This window comes from Sciurus vulgaris (assembly GCF_902686455.1).
Source record: "Sciurus vulgaris genome assembly, contig: HiC_scaffold_215_arrow_ctg1, whole genome shotgun sequence".
Classification (NCBI taxonomy): domain Eukaryota; kingdom Metazoa; phylum Chordata; class Mammalia; order Rodentia; family Sciuridae; genus Sciurus; species Sciurus vulgaris.
In genome coordinates, this window is record NW_027632843.1 from 30384 (window position 1) to 50449 (window position 20066).

Here is a 20066-nt window from a genome sequence, read left to right on the forward strand (position 1 = left end):
GTTTTGTGAAAAATCAGAAGGCCACATTTCAGAAATAGGAGAATTGAAAACAGGAGAGTTTTGGTTCATACACTCCTTGGTGACATTAGCTAGAACTTCAGGGTAAGGATGGTTTGTTGAAAAAAACAAAGTGGACATTTTTTTTTTTTTTGGTGGGGTACTGTTGAATGGACCCAGGGATGCTTTACAATTAGATATATTTCCAATTCCCAGTCCTTTTAATTTTATTTTTTATTTTGGGACAGTTTCACACTAGGTGTCTTAGAACTTCACTAAGTTGCTGAGGCTTGTCTTAAACTTGGCATCTTCCTGCCTCAGACATTCAAGTTTCTGTAACTATTGTGACATGAATGCCTAGTCAAAGTGAGCTTTAGACAAACAGCTTATCTGTTTTCTTGCCTTTCTACAGATAATAAAGTAACACACACATTTGTTGTAAATGCAATAAAACTTTCAATTTCAAAAGAAATCAAATATTTCAAATATAAAATCTAGGCATTGGTAAAAGGCAAAATGAAATTCAACATGTCACAATCTTCTTGACATATTATTGTCACTAAAGAGTAAAAGGGAGTGTCTGCCATGAACAAGTTTAAAAGAACTTAAAGTCCTCAGTTTGAATTGATATTGGTTGGAAGTTGTTGAAATATTTCTTAACTTAGAAAACTAAATGCTTATTCATTCATACACTGAAGGACACCTGAGGACTGAGAAGACCCCCAAACTCCTGAGTCTCCTTCAAAAAATCTGCCTGTGTTTCTCAGTCTTCTATCATTCTGCTCATGATGCATGAATTCAGACATGTGAGAAGCAGCATTAGAAATATCTCAAGTATCATATACTTGGTACCATTTCTTTTCTTTTAAAATCATGTATTCCTGAAGGTTGTACTTAATTTACCTCAATTAACATTCAAGTCTAAACTTTCTAATCATTCAGTGACTAAATAGAAAGTGTACTTGGAAAATATTTTTATCAAGATTACTATCAATTCTAAACATCATTAATCAAGATATGGGTGATAAGAACAGCAAAAAATGCTTTAGAAAATAAAGTATTTCTTGGGAAAAATAAAATAAGTTTCCAATAGATTATTGTAAACTGCCCTTCTTTGCTACAGAATTTTCAGTAAAATTACACTAAAAGACTTTGTTGTATTTGTAGATCCATCAGTAAATTTCACATAACCAAAATATATCTTGGTCTTTAAAAAGTCACTACTTATGCAAAAATTGTTGTTTCAAATTTTTTGTTAATTCTCAGTGATTTTGCATGAGTAAAGAATAAAGCTAAGAGATCAGTTGGGAGAAGGTAACCATTGTAAAAATTTTTATGAATTAAGGGGCAATGATTTTTACATAGGACGATATATACTGTAGACACATGTACAGTCCTATGGTTGTCAATAATAGCATCAATCTTCCTAGCCATAAAAATAAGTTTTTATTGTATTGCAGATTTATGTTTCTTCTAGTATTTTCCTTTCTCCTTTTATCTCTGGGAATTTTTTTTTTTTTGATTTAATGAATCTGTATCAAAAATTACTCTTTTGGAAAACTCTTACTTTAAATTCTATGTCCTTTCTCAGAGATATGCATTAGTAAAGAAGAACTCTAAAGCTAAGTGATGGGCACGGCGGGCTCAGCAGGCACGGAGCACACGCAGGCCACGATGACTCAGCACGGCCCGAGGCACGAGCCCGCAGCCCGCCAAACCACCATGCACCAGGCATGTGTGTGGGAGGGAGCGCGGTCACCCCACCACCGCAGCCTGCGCTCAGCCTTGACCTCGCCGTGGCTGCTTGCCCTGGACTGCCATGGAAGGAGAAAGGAGGCAATAGCAGTGTTTCCAGATCATCTTTGGACATCCTCGAAGAGCTTTGCTGCCTTCTGAGCTAATATGACCGATACCTAGCATCCAGCAAAATAACGGCAGCTGCTTACCTTGACTCCAACTTGAAACACACACCACACTCAAGTGCTAAGACCCACCTGGGTCCTGGCATGGAACGTTCCTCTGGTGCCATGGAGAGAGTATTGAAGGTCTTTCATTATTTTGAAAGCAATAGTGAGCCAGACACCTGGGCCAGTATTATCAGGCACAGAGATGCTACTTATGTCTGGGGCATCATCCAGAAGATAGTGGACAGACACAGAGTGAAGCGCGTGGCTTGCTACTGGTTCTGCCTCAGCCACCTGCGGTCGGAGGAGGTTCACTGTCTCCATGTGGACATGGGTGTCTCCAGCATGAGGGAGAATTATGAGCTTGCCCACCTGCCAGAGGAGTGGAAATATGAATTGAGGATTCGCTATTTGCCAAAAGGATTTCTGAACCAGTTCACTGAAGACAAGCCAACTCTGAATTTCTTCTACCAACAGGTGAAGAGTGACTACATGCTAGAGATAGCAGACCAAGTGGACCAGGAAATTGCTTTGAAGTTGGGTTGTCTAGAAATATGGCGATCATACTGGGAGATGTGTGGCAACGCACTGGAAAAGAAGTCTAACTATGAAGTGTTAGAAAAAGATGTTGGTTTAAAAAGATTTTTTCCTAAGAGTTTACTGGATTCTGTCCAGGCCAGAACTTTAAGAAAACTGATCCAACAAACATTTAGACAATTTGCCAACCTTAACAGAGAAGAAAGTATTCTGAAATTCTTTGAGATCCTCTCTCCAGTGCACAGATTTGATAAAGAATGCTTCGAGTGTGCCCTTGGGTCAAGCTGGATTATTTCAGTGGAATTGGCAATTGGCCCGGAAGAAGGGATCAGTTACCTAACAGACAAGGGCTGCAATCCTACACATCTGGCCAACTTCAACCAAGTGCAGACCATTCAGTATTCCAACAGTGAAGACAAAGACTGAAAAGGAATGCTGCAGCTCAAAATCGCAGGTGCCCCAGAGCCTCTGACGATGACAGCCCCATCCCTGAGCATCACGGAGAACATGGCGGACCTGAGAGATGGGTACTGCTGGCTGTTGAGTGGAGCCACACAGTCCTTCATCATCAGATCTCAGAGAGAAGGTGAACAAGCTTTGCCATCAATACCCAAGTTGGCCAACAGTGAGAAGCAAGGCATGCGGACACATGCGGTCTCTGTGTCAGAGACAGACAATTACACCGAGATAATCGATGAAGATACTTACACCATGCCCTTGACCAGGGACTATGAGATTCAAAGAGAAAGGATAGAACTGGGATGCTGTATTGGAGAAGGCCAGTTTGGAGATGTACATCAAAGCGTATACATGAATTCAGAGAATACAGTTTTGGTGGTTGCAATTGAAACATGTAAAAACTACTTTAAACAGCGTCAGAGAGAAATTACTTCAAGAAGCTTTAACAATGTGTCAGTTTGACCATCCTCACATCATGAAGTTGATTGGTGTCATCACAGAAAACGCCATGTGGATAATCATGGAGCTGTGTGCTCTGGGAGAGCTGAGGTCATTTTTGCAAGTAAGGAAATACAGCTTGGATCTGGCATCTCTGATCCTGTATGCTTATCAGCTCATTACCGCACTGGCATATCTGGAGAGCAAAAGATTTGTACACAGGGACATTGCTGCTCAGAATGTCCTGATATCCTCAAATGATTGTGTAAAATTAGGAAACATTGGATTATCCTGGTACATGGAAGATAATACTTACTATGAAGCTTCCAAAGGAAAATTTTCTATTAAATGGATGGCTCCAGAGTCAATCAGTTTTTGACATTTTACCTCAGCTAGTGATGTGTGGATGTTTGGTGTATGTATGTGGGAGATACTGATGCATGATGTGAAGCCTTTTCAAGGAGTGAAGAACAATGATGTGATTGGTTGAATTGAACATGGAGAAAGATTACCAATGCCTTCATATTGTCCTCCTACCCTCTACAGCCTTATGATGAAATGCTGGACCTATGACCCCAGCAGGTGGTTCAGGTTTACTGAACTTAAAGAGCAGCTAAGCATGATCCTGGAGGAGGAGAAGGCTCAGCAGGAAGAATGGATGAGGATGGAGTCCAGAAGACAGGCTACCATGTCTTGGGACTCTGGAGGGTCTGACGAAGTGCCACCCTAGCTGAGCAGACTTGGTTATCCCAGTCCACGCTCCAGCAAAGGATTTTACCCCAGCCCACAACACATGGTGCAGAGCAATCATTATCAAGTCTCTGGCTACCCTGGCCCACATGGACTCACAACCATGGCTGGCAGCATCTACCCTGGCCCACCGTCTCTCATGGACCAGTCAGAATCATTGAATCACAGGCCCCAGGAGATACCCATGTGGCAGCCCAATGTGGAGGACTCAGCGGCATTGGACCTGAGGGGAATGGGGAGGTGTTGCCTGCATACCTGATAGAAGAGTGGGTGATCCGACAGCAGCAGGAAATGGAAGAAGATCAGTGCTGGCTGGAGAAAGAGGAGAGGTTTATGAAACCTGATGTGAGACTCTCTTGAGGCAGTATCAACAGGGAGGAGGGGAGTTGTCAGGGTCCGAAGGGAAACCAACACATCTATCAGCCTGTGGGCAAACCAGATCCTGCAGCTCCACCAAAGAAAACCTCGCCCCAGAGCCCCTGGCCACCTGGGCAGTCTCACCAGCCTCAGCAGCCCTGGGGACAGCTACAATGAGGGTGTCAAGCCATGGAGGCTTCAACCCCAGGAAATCAGCCCCCCTCCCACTGCCAACCTGGACCGGTCCAATGACAAGGTGTATGAGAATGTGAGGGGCCTGGTGAAAGCTGTCATCGAGATGTCCAGTAAAATCCAGCCAGGCCTACCTGAGGAGTACATCCCTATGGTGAAAGAAGTTGACTTGGCCCTGCGGACACTGTTGGCTACTGTGGAAAAGATTATTCCTGTCCTCCCCACCAGCACGCACCAAGAGATCGAGATGGCACAGAAGCTGCTCAACTCCAACCTGGGAGAGCTCATCAGCAAAATGCGACTGGCCCAGCAGTGCACCATGACCAGCTTGCAGCAGGAGTACAAGAAGCAGATGTTGACTGCTGCCCACACCCTCGTGGTAGATGCCAAGAACCTGCTGGATGCCATTGACCAGGCACAACTGAAGCTGCTGGGGCAGGTGAGGCCACACTGAGCCTCCCCTGGAAGCTGCTCACCAGTCTTCCACCAGCAACCAGAGCAGCCCTGTCCTCTGGCACCAGCCAGCACAGCAGCTCCAGCCCAGCAGCAGTTGGTTGAAAACCTCTCACATAAGTTTAACCACATCTTGACTTGGGTTAATTTTTGTCCCTTTTTTTTTTTTTAAATCATGACGTTCAGAAAAGTCTGGGGTCCAAAATGTGGCATTTTAAAAGAATGAAAATTATACATTAAGCAGCTTTTAAGAATATGAGGCCAGGTACAGTGGTGCACACCTTCAATCCCAACAGCTTGGGAGACCCACTCAAGAAGTCTGCAAATTCAAGGCCAGCCTCAGCAACTCAGCAAGGCCCTGTGTCAAAATGAAGTTAAGGCAGGAATGTGAAGAGCAGCCCGCGTTCCTGTTGGGGTGTTCTAGTGGAAACGGCCTGGGGGCTGCTTTCACTCCTGACCCTCCTTCACTGAATATAGGAAGGATAGAATGTGAGAACGTGATGAAGAATCCCAGGATGCTGAGGATTCCTTTCTTGCATAGTGTTATTATCCAGACTGGGGTTTTGCTAGAACACCCTTCTGTTGCAATATGCTAATCCCATTTACAAAGAAATAATATAAAAGCTATATTTTGAAGACTTGAGTCATTTCAGGAAAACCTATGTACACCCTTCTGTCTCCCACCTTTCACGTCACATGAACATTGAAGCACTGCATTGGAGCCAAGAGCCGCATCTTCTCACCAGGATAAGGTGCCTGTTGGTTGTTGTGTGATTTCTCTTGGAAGCAGAAACGTTTTGTACCAGAGCACTTCCAGACTGCAGCAAGGAGTCCAGAACCACTGTTTTCCATTTTTATATGATTTATAAGGAAAGATTAAAGCCATGTTGACCCCTATAGCCACAGGTGCTGGCTGACCCTCATCGTGTCTATTTTCCCCATGGAGAACTAAGCGGGACACAGGTGTTTGGTTCTCTAGATGTCCAGCTATTGCACCATTGTCCTCTTAGATCATTCTGAAGAACACAGCCTCCCTTTTGTTTGTCAGGGGATATGAATTATTCTCAGGAAGAATATAATGAACTGTGCAGTTACTTTGACCTATTAAAAAGGTGTTGCCATAAAAAAATAAATAAATAAAGGTAAGTGATGAACTACATGAAACAGTTCCAGAAATATGACAGGTATCAAGGAAAAGTGTTTTCCAACCACAGGAGATAATGACTGACACCAGATAAATGTGCCTGGGCTATGTACACTATTATCACTATACAAATATCAGTCATGAAAATTTCATATTTTATATGATAATTAATTGCAAATTATTCTACTCATCTCCTGTATTTGTTCATTCCTAGGATATTCTCTTTAATTTTGTAAAGTATATTAATTTGTAATACAAATTGTTAAATCATACCACATTTTACTTTTTTGGTATTACTTTTGCTCTTTTACTGATTAAATAAATTTAATATGACTTTAGGATAAATTTTGTCATACTTCCAAAAGCATGGAATAAAATTTGTTCCAGTTCAATTCTGAGCACTTCTTGTTCTCTTCTCTCATAACTCTATCAATCTCTCTGCAATTATAGTTTTTCAAACATTAGCTTCTTATTGTTGAGATCCCCATATATGGATTTAGGAAAGTACCTAAGTTCTCCTAAGTTCCTCTGAATTTTGCTGAGTAGCCTCCTCTCCCTCCTCTGCCACTTTTTTCTTTTCGATTTGGAGCTGAGGCTTCCAAGATGAAGTTCTATGCCACAGATATCTTTATTTTTATTTATTTATTTTTTTTTATTTTATTGTAAACAAATGGGATACATGTTGCCTCTCTGTTTGTACATGGCATAAAGGCATACCATTTGTGTAATCATAAATCCACATACAGTAATGTTGTTTGATTCATTCTGTTATTTTTTCCCATTCCCCCACCCCTCCCACCCCTCTTTACCCTCTATACAGTACTTTCTTCCTCCATACTTACCCCCTCCCTAACCCTAACTCTAACCCTAACACTAACCCTTCCCTCCCCCCCATTATGTGTCATCCTCCACTTCTTAGCGATATCATTCGTCCTTTGGCTTTTTGAGATTGGCTTATCTCACTTAGCATGATATTCTCCAATTTCATCCATTTGCCTGCAAATGCCATAATTTTATCATTCTTTATGGCTGAGTAATATTCCATTGTATATATATATATATATATATATATATATATATATATATATACCACAGTTTCTTTATCCATTCATCAATTGAAGGGCATCATCTAGGTTGGTTCCACAGTCTGGCTATTGTGAATTGAGCAGCTATGAACATTGATGTGGCTGTATCTCTGTAGTATGCTGATTTTAAGTCCTTTGGGTATAGGCCAAGGAGTAGGATAGCTGGGTCAAATGGAGGGTTCATTCCAAGTTTTCTAAGGAATCTCCACACTGCTTCCCAGAGTGGCTGCACCAATTTGCAGCCCCACCAGCAATGTATGAGTGTACCTTTCTCCCCACATTCTCGCCAACACCTGTTGTTGCTCGTATTTTTGATAATCGCCATTCTAATTGGGGTGAGATGGAATCTTAGGGTGGTTTTGATTTACATGTCTCTTACTAGTAGAGATGTTGAACATTTTTCCATATGTTTGTTGATTGCTTGTAGATCTTCTTCTGTGAAGTGTCTATTCATTACCTTAGCCCATTTGTTGACTGGATTATTTGAATTCTTGGAGTAGAGTTTTTTGAGTTCTTTATAGATTCTGGAGATTAGTGCTCTATCTGAAGTATGATTGGCAAAGATATTCTCCCACTCTGTAGGCTCTTTCTTCACATTGCTGATAGTTTCCTTTGCTGAGAGAAAGCTTTTTAGTTTGAATCTATCCCAGTGGTTGATTCTAGCTTTTATTTCTTGTGCTATGGGAGTCCTGTTAAGGAAGTCTGATCCTAGAACAACAAGGTGAAGATTTGGACCTACTTTTTCCTCTATAATCTGCAGGGTCTCTGGTCTGATTCCGAGGTCCTTAATCCATTTTGAGTTGAGTTTCGTGCATGGTGAGAGATATGGGTTTAGTTTCATTCTGTTGCATATGGATTTCCAATTCTCCCAGCACCATTTGTTGAAGAGGCTATCTTTTCTCCATTGCATATTTTTGGCACCTTTGTCTAGTATGAGCAAATTGTATTTATTTGGATTTGTGTCCGTGTCCTCTATTCTGTACCATTGATCTACCTTTCTATTTTGGTACCAATACCATGCCGTTTTTGTTACTATTGCTTTGTAGTAGAGTTGAAGATCTGGTATTGCAATACCCCCTGTTTCACTCTTCCTGCTAAGGATTGCTTTAGCTATTCTGGGTTTCTTATTCTTCCAGATGAATTTCATGATTGCTTGCTCTATTTCTGTAAGGTACGTCATTGGGATTTTAATTGGAATTGCATTGAATTTGTATAGCACGTTAGATAGTATGGCCATTTTGACAATATTAATTCTTCCTATCCAAGAACATGGAATATCTTTCCATCTTCTAAGGTGTTCTTTAATTTCTTTCTTTAGTGTTGTACAGTTCTCATTGCAGAGGTCTTTCACCTCTTTTGTGAGATTGATTCCCAAGTATTTTATTTTTATCGAGGCAATTGTGAATGGGGTAGTTTTCCTAATTTCTCTTTCTGAAGATTCATCACTTATGTATAAAAATGCGTTGGATTTATGGGCATTGACCTTGTAACCTGCTACTGTTAGGTGTTTGTTTGTTACATCCCATAAAGCTGTGTACTTTTTTTTTTTTTAATTGAGTAGTAGCCATCTTTATTTCTTGACTTCTCTCATCACTAGAAATTTCTTATGCCCATTCTTTTTCTTTTTTCTTTTTTTTTAATTGTAAACAAATGGGATACATGTTTCTCTGTTTGTACATGGCATAAAGGCATACCATTTGTTTAATCATAAATTTACATAGAGTAATGTTGTTTGATTCATTCTGTTATTTTTCCCTTCCCCCCACCCCTGCCACCCCTCTTTACCCTCTATACAGTACTTCCTTCCTTCATACTTGCCCCCCTCCCTAACCCTAACTCTAACCCTAACACTAACCCTTCCCTCCCCCCCAATATGTGTCATCCTCCACTTATTAGGGATATCATTCATCCCTTGTCTTTTTGAGATTGGCTTATCTCACTTAGCATGATATTCTCCAATTTCATCCATTTGCCTGCAAATGCCATAATTTTGTCATTCTTTATGGCTGAGTAATATTCCATTGTGTATATATACCACAGTTTCTTTATCCACTCATCAATTGAAGGGCATCTAGGTTGGTTCCATAGTCTGGCTATTGTGAATTGAGCCGCTATGAACATTGATGTGGCTGTATCTCTGTAGTATGCTGATTTTAGAACCTTTGGGTATAGGCCAAGGAGTAGGATAGCTGGGTCAAATGGAGGATCTCTTCCAAGTTTTCTAAGGAATCTCCACACTGCTTTCCAGAGTGGCTGCACCAATTTGCAGCCCCACCAGCAATGTATGAGTGTACCTTTCTCCCCACATCCTCGCCAACACCTGTTGCTTGTATTTTTGATAATCGCCATTCTAATTGGGGTGAGATGGAATCTTAGGGTGGTTTTGATTTGCATTTCTCTTATTACTAGAGATGTTGAACATTTTTTCATGTGTTTATTGATTGCTTGTACATCTTCTTCTGTGAAGTGTCTGTTCATTTCCTTAGCCCATTTGTCGATTGGATTATTTGTATTCTTGGTGTAGAGTTTTTTGAGTTCTTTATAGATTCTGGAGATTAGTGCTCTATCTGAAGTATGATTGGCAAAGATATTCTCCCACTCTGTAGGCTCTTTCTTCACATTGCTGATAGTTTCCTTTGCTGAGAGAAAGCTTTTTAGTTTGAATCTATCCCAGTGGTTGATTCTAGCTTTTATTTCTTGTGCTATGGGAGTCCTGTTAAGGAAGTCTGATCCTAGAACAACAAGGTGAAGATTTGGACCTACTTTTTCCTCTATAATCTGCAGGGTCTCTGGTCTGATTCCGAGGTCCTTAATCCATTTTGAGTTGAGTTTCGTGCATGGTGAGAGATATGGGTTTAGTTTCATTCTGTTGCATATGGATTTCCAATTCTCCCAGCACCATTTGTTGAAGAGGCTATCTTTTCTCCATTGCATATTTTTGGCACCTTTGTCTAGTATGAGCAAATTGTATTTATTTGGGTTTGTGTCCGTGTCCTCTATTCTGTACCATTGATCTACCTTTCTATTTTGGTACCAATACCATGCCGTTTTTGTTACTATTGCTTTGTAGTAGAGTTGAAGATCTGGTATTGCAATACCCCCTGTTTCACTCTTCCTGCTAAGGATTGCTTTAGCTATTCTGGGTTTCTTATTCTTCCAGATGAATTTCATGATTGCTTGCTCTATTTCTGTAAGGTACGTCATTGGGATTTTAATTGGAATTGCATTGAATTTGTATAGCACGTTAGATAGTATGGCCATTTTGACAATATTAATTCTTCCTATCCAAGAACATGGAATATCTTTCCATCTTCTAAGGTGTTCTTTAATTTCTTTCTTTAGTGTTGTACAGTTCTCATTGCAGAGGTCTTTCACCTCTTTTGTGAGATTGATTCCCAAGTATTTTATTTTATCGAGGCAATTGTGAATGGGGTAGTTTTCCTAATTTCTCTTTCTGAAGATTCATCACTTATGTATAAAAATGCGTTGGATTTATGGGCATTGACCTTGTAACCTGCTACTGTTAGGTGTTTGTTTGTTACATCCCATAAAGCTGTGTACTTTTTTTTTTTTAATTGAGTAGTAGCCATCTTTATTTCTTGACTTCTCTCATCACTAGAAATTTCTTATGCCCATTCTTTTTCTTTTTTCTTTTTTTTATTGTAAACAAATGGGATACATGTTGTTTCTCTGTTTGTACATGGCATAAAGGCATACCATTTGTTTAATCATAAATTTACATAGAGTAATGTTGTTTGATTCATCCTGTTACTTTTCCTTCCCCCCACCCCTGCCACCCCTCTTTACCCTCTATACAGTACTTCCTTCCTCCATACTTGCCCCCCTCCCTAACCCTAACTCTAACCCTAACACTAACCCTTCCCTCTCCCCCAATATGTGTCATCCTCCACTTATTAGGGATATCATTCATCCCTTGTCTTTTTGAGATTGGCTTATCTCACTTAGCATGATATTCTCCAATTTCATCCATTTGCCTGCAAATGCCATAATTTTGTCATTCTTTATGGCTGAGTAATATTCCATTGTGTATATATACCACAGTTTCTTTATCCACTCATCAATTGAAGGGCATCTAGGTTGGTTCCATAGTCTGGCTATTGTGAATTGAGCCGCTATGAACATTGATGTGGCTGTATCTCTGTAGTATGCTGATTTTAGAACCTTTGGGTATAGGCCAAGGAGTAGGATAGCTGGGTCAAATGGAGGATCTCTTCCAAGTTTTCTAAGGAATCTCCACACTGCTTTCCAGAGTGGCTACACCAATTTGCAGCCCCACCAGCAATGTATGAGTGTACCTTTCTCCTCACATCCTCGCCAACACCTGTTGCTTGTATTTTTGATAATCGCCATTCTAATTGGGGTGAGATGGAATCTTAGGGTGGTTTTGATTTGCATTTCTCTTATTACTAGAGATGTTGAACATTTTTTCATGTGTTTATTGATTGCTTGTACATCTTCTTCTGTGAAGTGTCTGTTCATTTCCTTAGCCCATTTGTCGATTGGATTATTTGTATTCTTGGTGTAGAGTTTTTTGAGTTCTTTATAGATTCTGGAGATTAGTGCTCTATCTGAAGTATGATTGGCAAAGATATTCTCCCACTCTGTAGGCTCTTTCTTCACATTGCTGATAGTTTCCTTTGCTGAGAGAAAGCTTTGTAGTTTGAATTTATCCCAGTGGTTGATTCTTGCTTTTATTTCTTGTGTTATGGGAGTCCTGTTAAGGAAGTCTGGTCCTAGGCCAACATGTTGAAGATCGGGACCTACTTTTTCTTCTATAATCTGCAGAGTCTCTGGTCTGATTAAAAGGTCCTTAATCCATTTTGAGTTGAGTTTTATGCAGGGTGAGAGAATTGGGTTTAGTTTCATTCTGTTGCATATGGATTTCCAATTCTTCCAGCACCATTTGTTGAAGAGGCTATCTTTTCTCCATTGCATATTTTTGGCGCCTTTGTGTAGTATTAGAAAGTTGTATTTATTTGGGTTTGTGTTCGTGTCCTCTATTCTGTACCCTTGATCTACCTGTCTATTTTGATACCAGTACCATGCCGTCTTTGTTACTATTGCTTTGTAATAAAGTTGAATTTCGGGTATTGCGATACCCCCTGCTTCATTTTTCCTGTGAAGGATTGCTTTAGCTATTCTGGGTTTCTTATTCTTCCAGATGAATTTCATGATTGCTTGCTCTATTTCTGTAAGGTACGTCATTGGGTTTTAATTGGGATTGCATTGAATCTGTATAGCACTTTTGGTAGTATGACCATTTTGAGAATATTTATTCAGCCTATCCAAGAACATGGTAGATCTTTCCATCTTCTAAGGTTTTCTTCGATTTCTTTCTTTAGTGTTCTGTAGTTCTCATTGTAGAGGTCTTTTACCTCTTTTGTGAGATTGATTCCCAAGTATTTTATTTTTTTCGATGCTATGGTTAATGGGGTAGTTTTCATAATTTCTCTTTCTCAGGATTCCTCACTTATGTATAAAAATGCATTGGATTTATGAGCATTGATCTTGTAACCTGCCACTTTACTGTCAAAAAACATAGACTGGCAGATTGGATCAAAAAGAAAGATCCAACAATATGTTGCCTGCAAGAGACTCACCTCGTAGAAAGAGATACACATAGTCTAAAGGTGAAAGGATAGGGGAAATCATATCATGCACATGGACTCAGCAAAAAAAGCTGGGGTATTCATCCTCATTTCAGATAAGGTGGACTTCAAGTCAAAACTAGTCAAAAGGGATAAAGAAGGACATTACATACTGCTTAAGGGAACCATAAATCAGCAAGACATAACAATCATAAACATCTATGCCCCAAACAGTGGCTCATCCATGTATGTCAAACAAATCCTTCTCAATTTCAGAAACCAAATAGACCATAACACAATAATACTAGGTGATTTTAACACGCCTCTCTCACCACTGGACAGATCTTCCAAACAAAAATTGAACAAAGAAACCATAGATCTCAATAACACAATCAATAATTCAGACTTAACGGACATTTGTAGAATATACCATCCAACCAAGAGCGAATGCACTTTCTTCTCAGCAGCACATGGATCCTTCTCTAAAATAGACCATATATTATGCCACAAAGCTAATGTAAGCAAATACAAGAAGATAGAGACACTACCTTGTATTCTATCAGATCATAATGGTTTGAAGTTAGAAATAAATGAAAGAGTAAAAAACAGAAGCTACTCCAACACCTGGAGATTAAACAATATGCTATTACATGATGAATGGATAACAGAAGATATTAGGAAGGAAATTAAAAAATTCTTAGAGGTAAATGAGAACAAAGAAACATCATATCAAAATCTTTGGGACACTATGAAAGCAGTACTTAGAGGAAAATTTATTTCATGGAGCGCATTCAATAAAAGAAGTAAAAATCAACAAATAAACAACCTAACACTTCAGCTCAAAGCCCTAGAAAAAGAAGAACAGACCACAGATATCTTTAAATAAGCTCTGAGTAGACTGGTAATCTTGGTGTTGCATCTCATATTTGACAGTACCTGTCTTACAGTAGCAGAGAGGGCATCCCCAGAGGAAAAGAAAAGTACTTTCTTCCATTCTCTGACTTTGGTAAAAAATCATCATCTGGATGAAAACATTTTGCATGTAGCTCTCATTTTTTGAAGATGGTGGGCTGTTTTTCTTTTTTTTCCCTGAGTACCAGTCATAATAAAGAAATCTAAGGTTTCCTATATTGATCCACAGTAGTTAAGGTCTGGAATAAAATAAAATTAAACACAAACATAATTAATGGTATATGGGAATGTAAAAAACATTTAATAAATGTATTTCTCATGTCTGTCTAAAGAAAACAACTCAAGAGTATTGGCACTCAATATCAATGACTATATTCCCTTACAGTGTTTGATTTCCAAGTACTTGATTATGAGAAGAAATCATGGAGAGTAAATGGGGATATCTAGTGATGGATAGAAAAGAAACAAGGGAGGGAGGAAGAGTGGGAAATAGAGAATGAAGACACAAGGTAGTATTCAAGACAAATGGGATTGCTTTTTGTGAAAATAAAGAGGTTAAATAGGTCTCCTTCCAGAATGATCCAGATTTCTCGTCGCTCTTTTGTTTCATCTATTGTTAGGATGCATTTTGACATAATCACAAAAACATGGACAATAATTAACTCTAATTTTGTCCCCAGCACTCACCCTTAAACTGGATTTCCCCTGCTCTCAGTCTACTCTATTGAGCCCTCTGCAATTTAAATATAGTAATTTATTTTAAAATTAGTGTCTAGTGAAATTAGTGATTTGGCTTTTCTGGCACATGAGCTTGGAGTAAAACCTTTCCTTACTCTGCACAAGTACATTTTGGAATAAAATAAAATGAAATATAAACTTATGTAATGGTTTATGGGAATGAAAAAACATACACTCACTTAAATTTAAATACGTACAATACAGAAGTGCATTACTGAATGATGAATCTCAAAATAGTGCACTCAACATCAGAGATTTAAACAAAAATTATATATCTCTGTTAAAATACAAAAATGACAACCACTAGGAGTGAACCCTAAATTTCAACAATAGAACATTTTGAAGAATAACTAAAGATGTGATAGGAGTTAGAGATCACAAACAAGAGAATCTAAAGCATTTCTAAGACACAAAATTCTTTTTATTTTCTTGAAATTGCTTACACCTACCACAAACCAGCCACATAACTAATGTCTCTGATTTTATTCTTTAAATGTAAATTCTTTCAAACACATGTTCTTGTATCATTTCTTACCCTACAAAGCACAATCAAAAAATTCCAAGAACCATGGCAATGATGAGAACACCACATACTTCACACAATTCTACAAATTATGGCTTCAGAACATTCATGAAATCAACAAAAGTCTGTACAAATTCTTCATTTGAATTGAGACTGAAACTCCAATGATAAGGGAAAACAGTTTTTAAATACCCACTTTGAGTCATCAGCAGAAGCAGTAATATATATTCAATACAAACTCCCTCATTTCTTAAAAAGAAAAGAAAACAAAATAAATAAAAAAACAGTATCTTCCTAATGCACCACACAACAGACTGAGAAAATGCAGTGCAAAAAGCAGCTCTCTTTTGTCATCATCTCTAGGGTTCCCAGCTGCCATTTAGGCTGACATAGTGCAGTCCCAAGTGTACAAGTCCAATTAATTTGCAGAGATACTGGAAGTATGCCACAGAAGTCTACTACTTCCCACAAACTACTGCAGTTGACTTTTGAATTTCATGCCATGGAATTCTGGTGTGTTTCATTATTCAAGAACTTGCTGATTAAATACTCACATCAGCATTTTCATGAGAATGTTATAAACTATCAGCTCCTGACAGGTATCTCATTTCTATAAATGCCTAGTCTTAAGGAATCCAGGTCACAAGGGAAGGACTGCTAGTTTCTACCACAGCACCTTGCTGGAAACTCTCATTGGAATGAACTCCCATTTAAAAGTGCTACTTTTTCAACTGTGTTCTATTCAGTTGATTTAACAAAGGATAAAATGTTGAGAAACTGAAAGACTTATTATCTGAAGAGGCACAGAATGGTAGGTGACTGGATCCTCTTCTGTTATGACTCTGTGAAATGCTCTGCTGGAAAACCATCTGAAAGAAAAACTTTCTAATGAATGTTTAATTTCATATTTGAAAACATTTCTGCCAAAAACCTTAGTTTCATGACAAGACTCACAGTCCTGAGGGGAGGTGACATGAGAGAAACATTTTTCCATGTCTATTTAAAGAGGAAAATGGTTGTAGTTGAATACAGACCAATTTTCCCATTGAACAAATTTGGCCTGGGTCAGGAGGAGAGGAAGGCACATGGGGTAAACATTATATGCCCAGGTTGTTATTATTTATGGAGCATTATGGATTGATACAATTAGCCTTTGTAGACATGTTGGGAGTGGACAGGTTTTCAGGGCTCTGCTTGGCCCTTCTCAAAGTGTGGCTGACCATGCTTCAGCATCAACACATAAGTGGACATGAGTATAGACCTTAGACCAACTGTGCTCCTTGAGTGACTTCAGTGTGATTTGACTCTTATGGCTTCCCTGACATGGCCCTTGTGAAGGAAGGTCCCCTGTTGAACAAGAAGGGGGCTGAGGTTGGCAGAGTGCCCTACTTATGATGCTAGGCACTCAGGAGGTTAAGCAGAAGGATCAAGTTTGAAGCCACCCTGAGCATCTTAGAGAGACCCCAGGGTCCCAACCTGAAGGCCCTCCCAGCCTGACAAGTGGAAGGAGTTGAAATGGAGAGGGACTCAGGGTTATGGGTCAGGTTGAGGCTGCCCCTGAGGGCAGCACACACCTTGAGCTTGGCGTTTGAGGACTTGGGGTTTGGGTACACTGCCACCCTATTCATTACCAGGATACCTGCAGGTTTTGGTAAATCCCAGAAACTCTTAGAAAGGAGGACTAGGGGGTGAGAAAAGGAGAGCACCTGGGCCCCTCTTGACCAAGCATCCTCACCTGTGCTACAGTTCTGCAGTCACACAAGGTCCATTTGCTTCCTTCCCCAAGACTTCAGGCATTTTAGCCTCCTATAAAACCCTTGCCCCTGGGGAAATCTGTTGGGGAGGCAGGGTGATAATAATGACATGCCACACTCTGTAGCACTGGGGACTCTGGGCAGGTCTGTGGTGGAGGGGCAGGTCTGCCTGGTCACAGGTGACCTGACTGAGAAGCCCTAGGGACAAGGGAAGATTGAGGTAATGTGGTGGACTTTCATCCCACTTGACACTGAGGACCTCACAGGAGAATGTGACTCTTGCTGTCAGGGTCAAAGACCTAGTAAATCATGTCTGGGTGGGGTTCCAGCAGGGCCAGACACTAAGCAGTGTGCACCTGACAGGTAAGGGCTGGAAAAGGGGAGCAGAGAAGGGGAGAACAGGTGTCTCAGGGCTGATCATGAGGAACAAAGGTGAGAAACAAAACTTTGGGTCCCTGTGCACATGATGGGGCAAAAAGATCCCTTGTTCCAGCAGGCACTGGATGGTACACTGAAGCTGTGTTACCCAGTCTCCACAGTCACATTGTGACCTAATCCCTGATGCCTGGACAGCACCCCCAAACCAGACATTCATAAACTCTGTGATGACCATGTCAGAAACAAGCTGAAACCAGGCTCTTCAGACTTCAGACTGCAGACAGAGGGGGAAGAGGTCATTAGGTCTAAAGAAAGGTTACATTGGTGGACACAGACTGTACAAAGGGCCTCACACCCTCTCCAAGGCCTTGATAACAAAGTCAGCTGTGCCTGCCCTACCCCCATGCCATTATAACATCAGAAAATGTAACTGAGTTAAGGAGAAAGGCTGGCCTGGGCACTGTTCCCAGACCACCATGGGGAGAGAACACTGGGGAGGAGAGGATACAAGAAAGATTCCATGAGGCCACAGATCAGCCTCAACATCACATCAGAAGAGTAGACAAAAGGAGAACAGTGAGCACTACATTCACATGATTAATAAGTACATAAACTGTCCTGTGAGCCAGGCCCCCTGGCCAGCAGTACTCAGTCTCCTGTGCCCTTGGGTTAAGCATTCCTCACTTTGAAGTTTTCAGCCTGCTCAGTCCCTTGTTTAGGCTCCTCTTACACACCATTGCTCAGGGTCTTCTGTGTCCCATGGGCGAATAACCTCTAACATCAGTGCTCAGTCTCTTCTCAGTACAGTGGGTGGGAAAATTTCACCCCCCAGTTCTCACTCTCGAGCCCTAGGTAATATTGTTGTCTTAGAGAACTCTTAATCACATTTTGGCTAATGTACATCTCTGGACTTAAATGCATGTCAAGGCCAACACTACTGAGCAAACTTGGAAAATGTGGATACTTCCTATTTCCAACAATATCAGTAGGCCTTTGGTGATGCCATAGAGACAGCTTCCTCACCAATGTCTGCAAACACAAGATAAGTTTAATGGTTGTCAATTCCAATAGCACTGAGGACCTTGTTCCACCACTCATAGTTCATCATTTCCACAACTTTGCTCAAGTGACTCAGCTCTCATGAGTGATGTAGTGATGTAACATGTCCAGGATTTTTGCCATCTCCCTAATCAGTGGATGGAAAGCATATATTTATTTTCAGGATCTTCTCTGATATATCACTGACTGCTCTATTTTAACAAGAGTTAAAAACACCTAAGACCTCTGAATCAGGCACAATGCACATCTTCAAGATACAATGTAAAATGTTTCCATGGACAATTTCCTATTATCATGGAGGAGTTCTTCAGAATTTTTATGAAGCACCACTGTCCTACCACCCCTGAAGTAAATGTGAACTTTTCTCTTGAAAATGGTCTAGGGGCTGAGACATCTTGATGAACACCCCTCTCCCAACAGAGGCCATATTCCTCTAGTTCCTGTGGTCAAGCATCCCTCATCTAACTGCTCAGTCTTCTCTGGGTCCTGCCCTAAATCTCCCCTCCACCAGCATTTCTCATGGTCGCCTGTGTCCTATAGGTGAGTGCCCCTCTCCCAAATGTGCTCAGTTTTCTCTGGGTCCTTCCCTAAATATCCAATAACCCATCATTTCTCAGGGTACTCTGACTACCGGGACTGAGGGCCCCTCATCCACTAGTGCTCAGACTCTACTAGGTCCTCTTGATGATAGTCCATTTTCTAACATTGCTCAACATTCTCTGTTTTAGCTGCTACATTCACCTAACCTGATGTTACTCATTCTTCTCTGGGTTCTGTGAGTGAACCATCTTCAACTAATAGTGCTCAGTTTCCTCTGTGTATTTTTCCTGTGCTACCTAAACATTCCTTGCTCATTCTACTCTGGTCCCTTGGGTGAGTGTTCCTCACCAAAGAGTTCTCAGTCTTCTCACTGTCATATTCTAGGTTCCCCAAGACTATCCTTGCTCAGATTTCTCAGCTAACAGTGCTCAGTCTTCTCTGGATCCTGTCCTTAATGTCCATTCACACACCATTGCTCTGTATCATCTGAGTCCTGTGGATAGTGCATCTCTTCCACCAGTGTTCAGTTCCATCTGGGTATTGTGTGTGGATACACGTCATCTACCATTGCCCACTCTCCAATGAGACCTAGGCAACCTGGTTTCCTTAGTAAACTCTCTCAGTGAGTCCTGTTAATGTCAATATACCATGTCTAGCCTTACCTGTGTATCCATGCCAATGAGACTGTGGGCACTTGGAGAGATGTGGGTACTTCCTCTTTTAAACAACCTTAATAGGCCATTGGTACTAAATGCAGACAGGCTCCTCACCAATGCTGAAGCCTAAGACAATTTAAGTGATGTCAATTCCCACACCACAGAGAACTTAATTCCACCAGTCATCATTCTCCATTTCCACACAATTTCTCAAGTGATATAGCATGCTCAGCATTTCTGACATCTTCTGAACAGTGAATTTAAAGCATATATTTAAGTAGTTTCAGGAACCTCTGATACTTCACAGACTGCTCTCTTTTGACAGGAAAGAAAACCTCCTAGGAACTCTGAGTCAGGAACAATGTAAACCTTCAAGAGACAGTGTGAAATATGGCCAAGGACAATTTCCTATCATAATAGAGACTTCTTTTGACCTTTGAAATGGGACCGTCCCATTTATTCCTGAAGGGAATGAAACATTGGTCCAAGGGACACTTTCAAAAATGTTCCTAAAACTCTAAGTTCTATGGATGAGACCCCCCCCCCCCCCGCAGAAGACTTCTGTCTCCTATGGATCCTGT

At 40.5% G+C, this 20066-nt stretch overlaps 1 pseudogene across 1 annotated transcript; it reads left to right on the forward strand.

The window, feature by feature from the left end:
* Window positions 1–1761: 1761 nt before the first annotated feature.
* On the forward strand, window positions 1762–5108 carry LOC306652437 (focal adhesion kinase 1-like; annotated as a pseudogene). Its single transcript has one exon. The product of its transcript is annotated as a focal adhesion kinase 1-like (transcript).
* Window positions 5109–20066: the final 14958 nt, after the last annotated feature.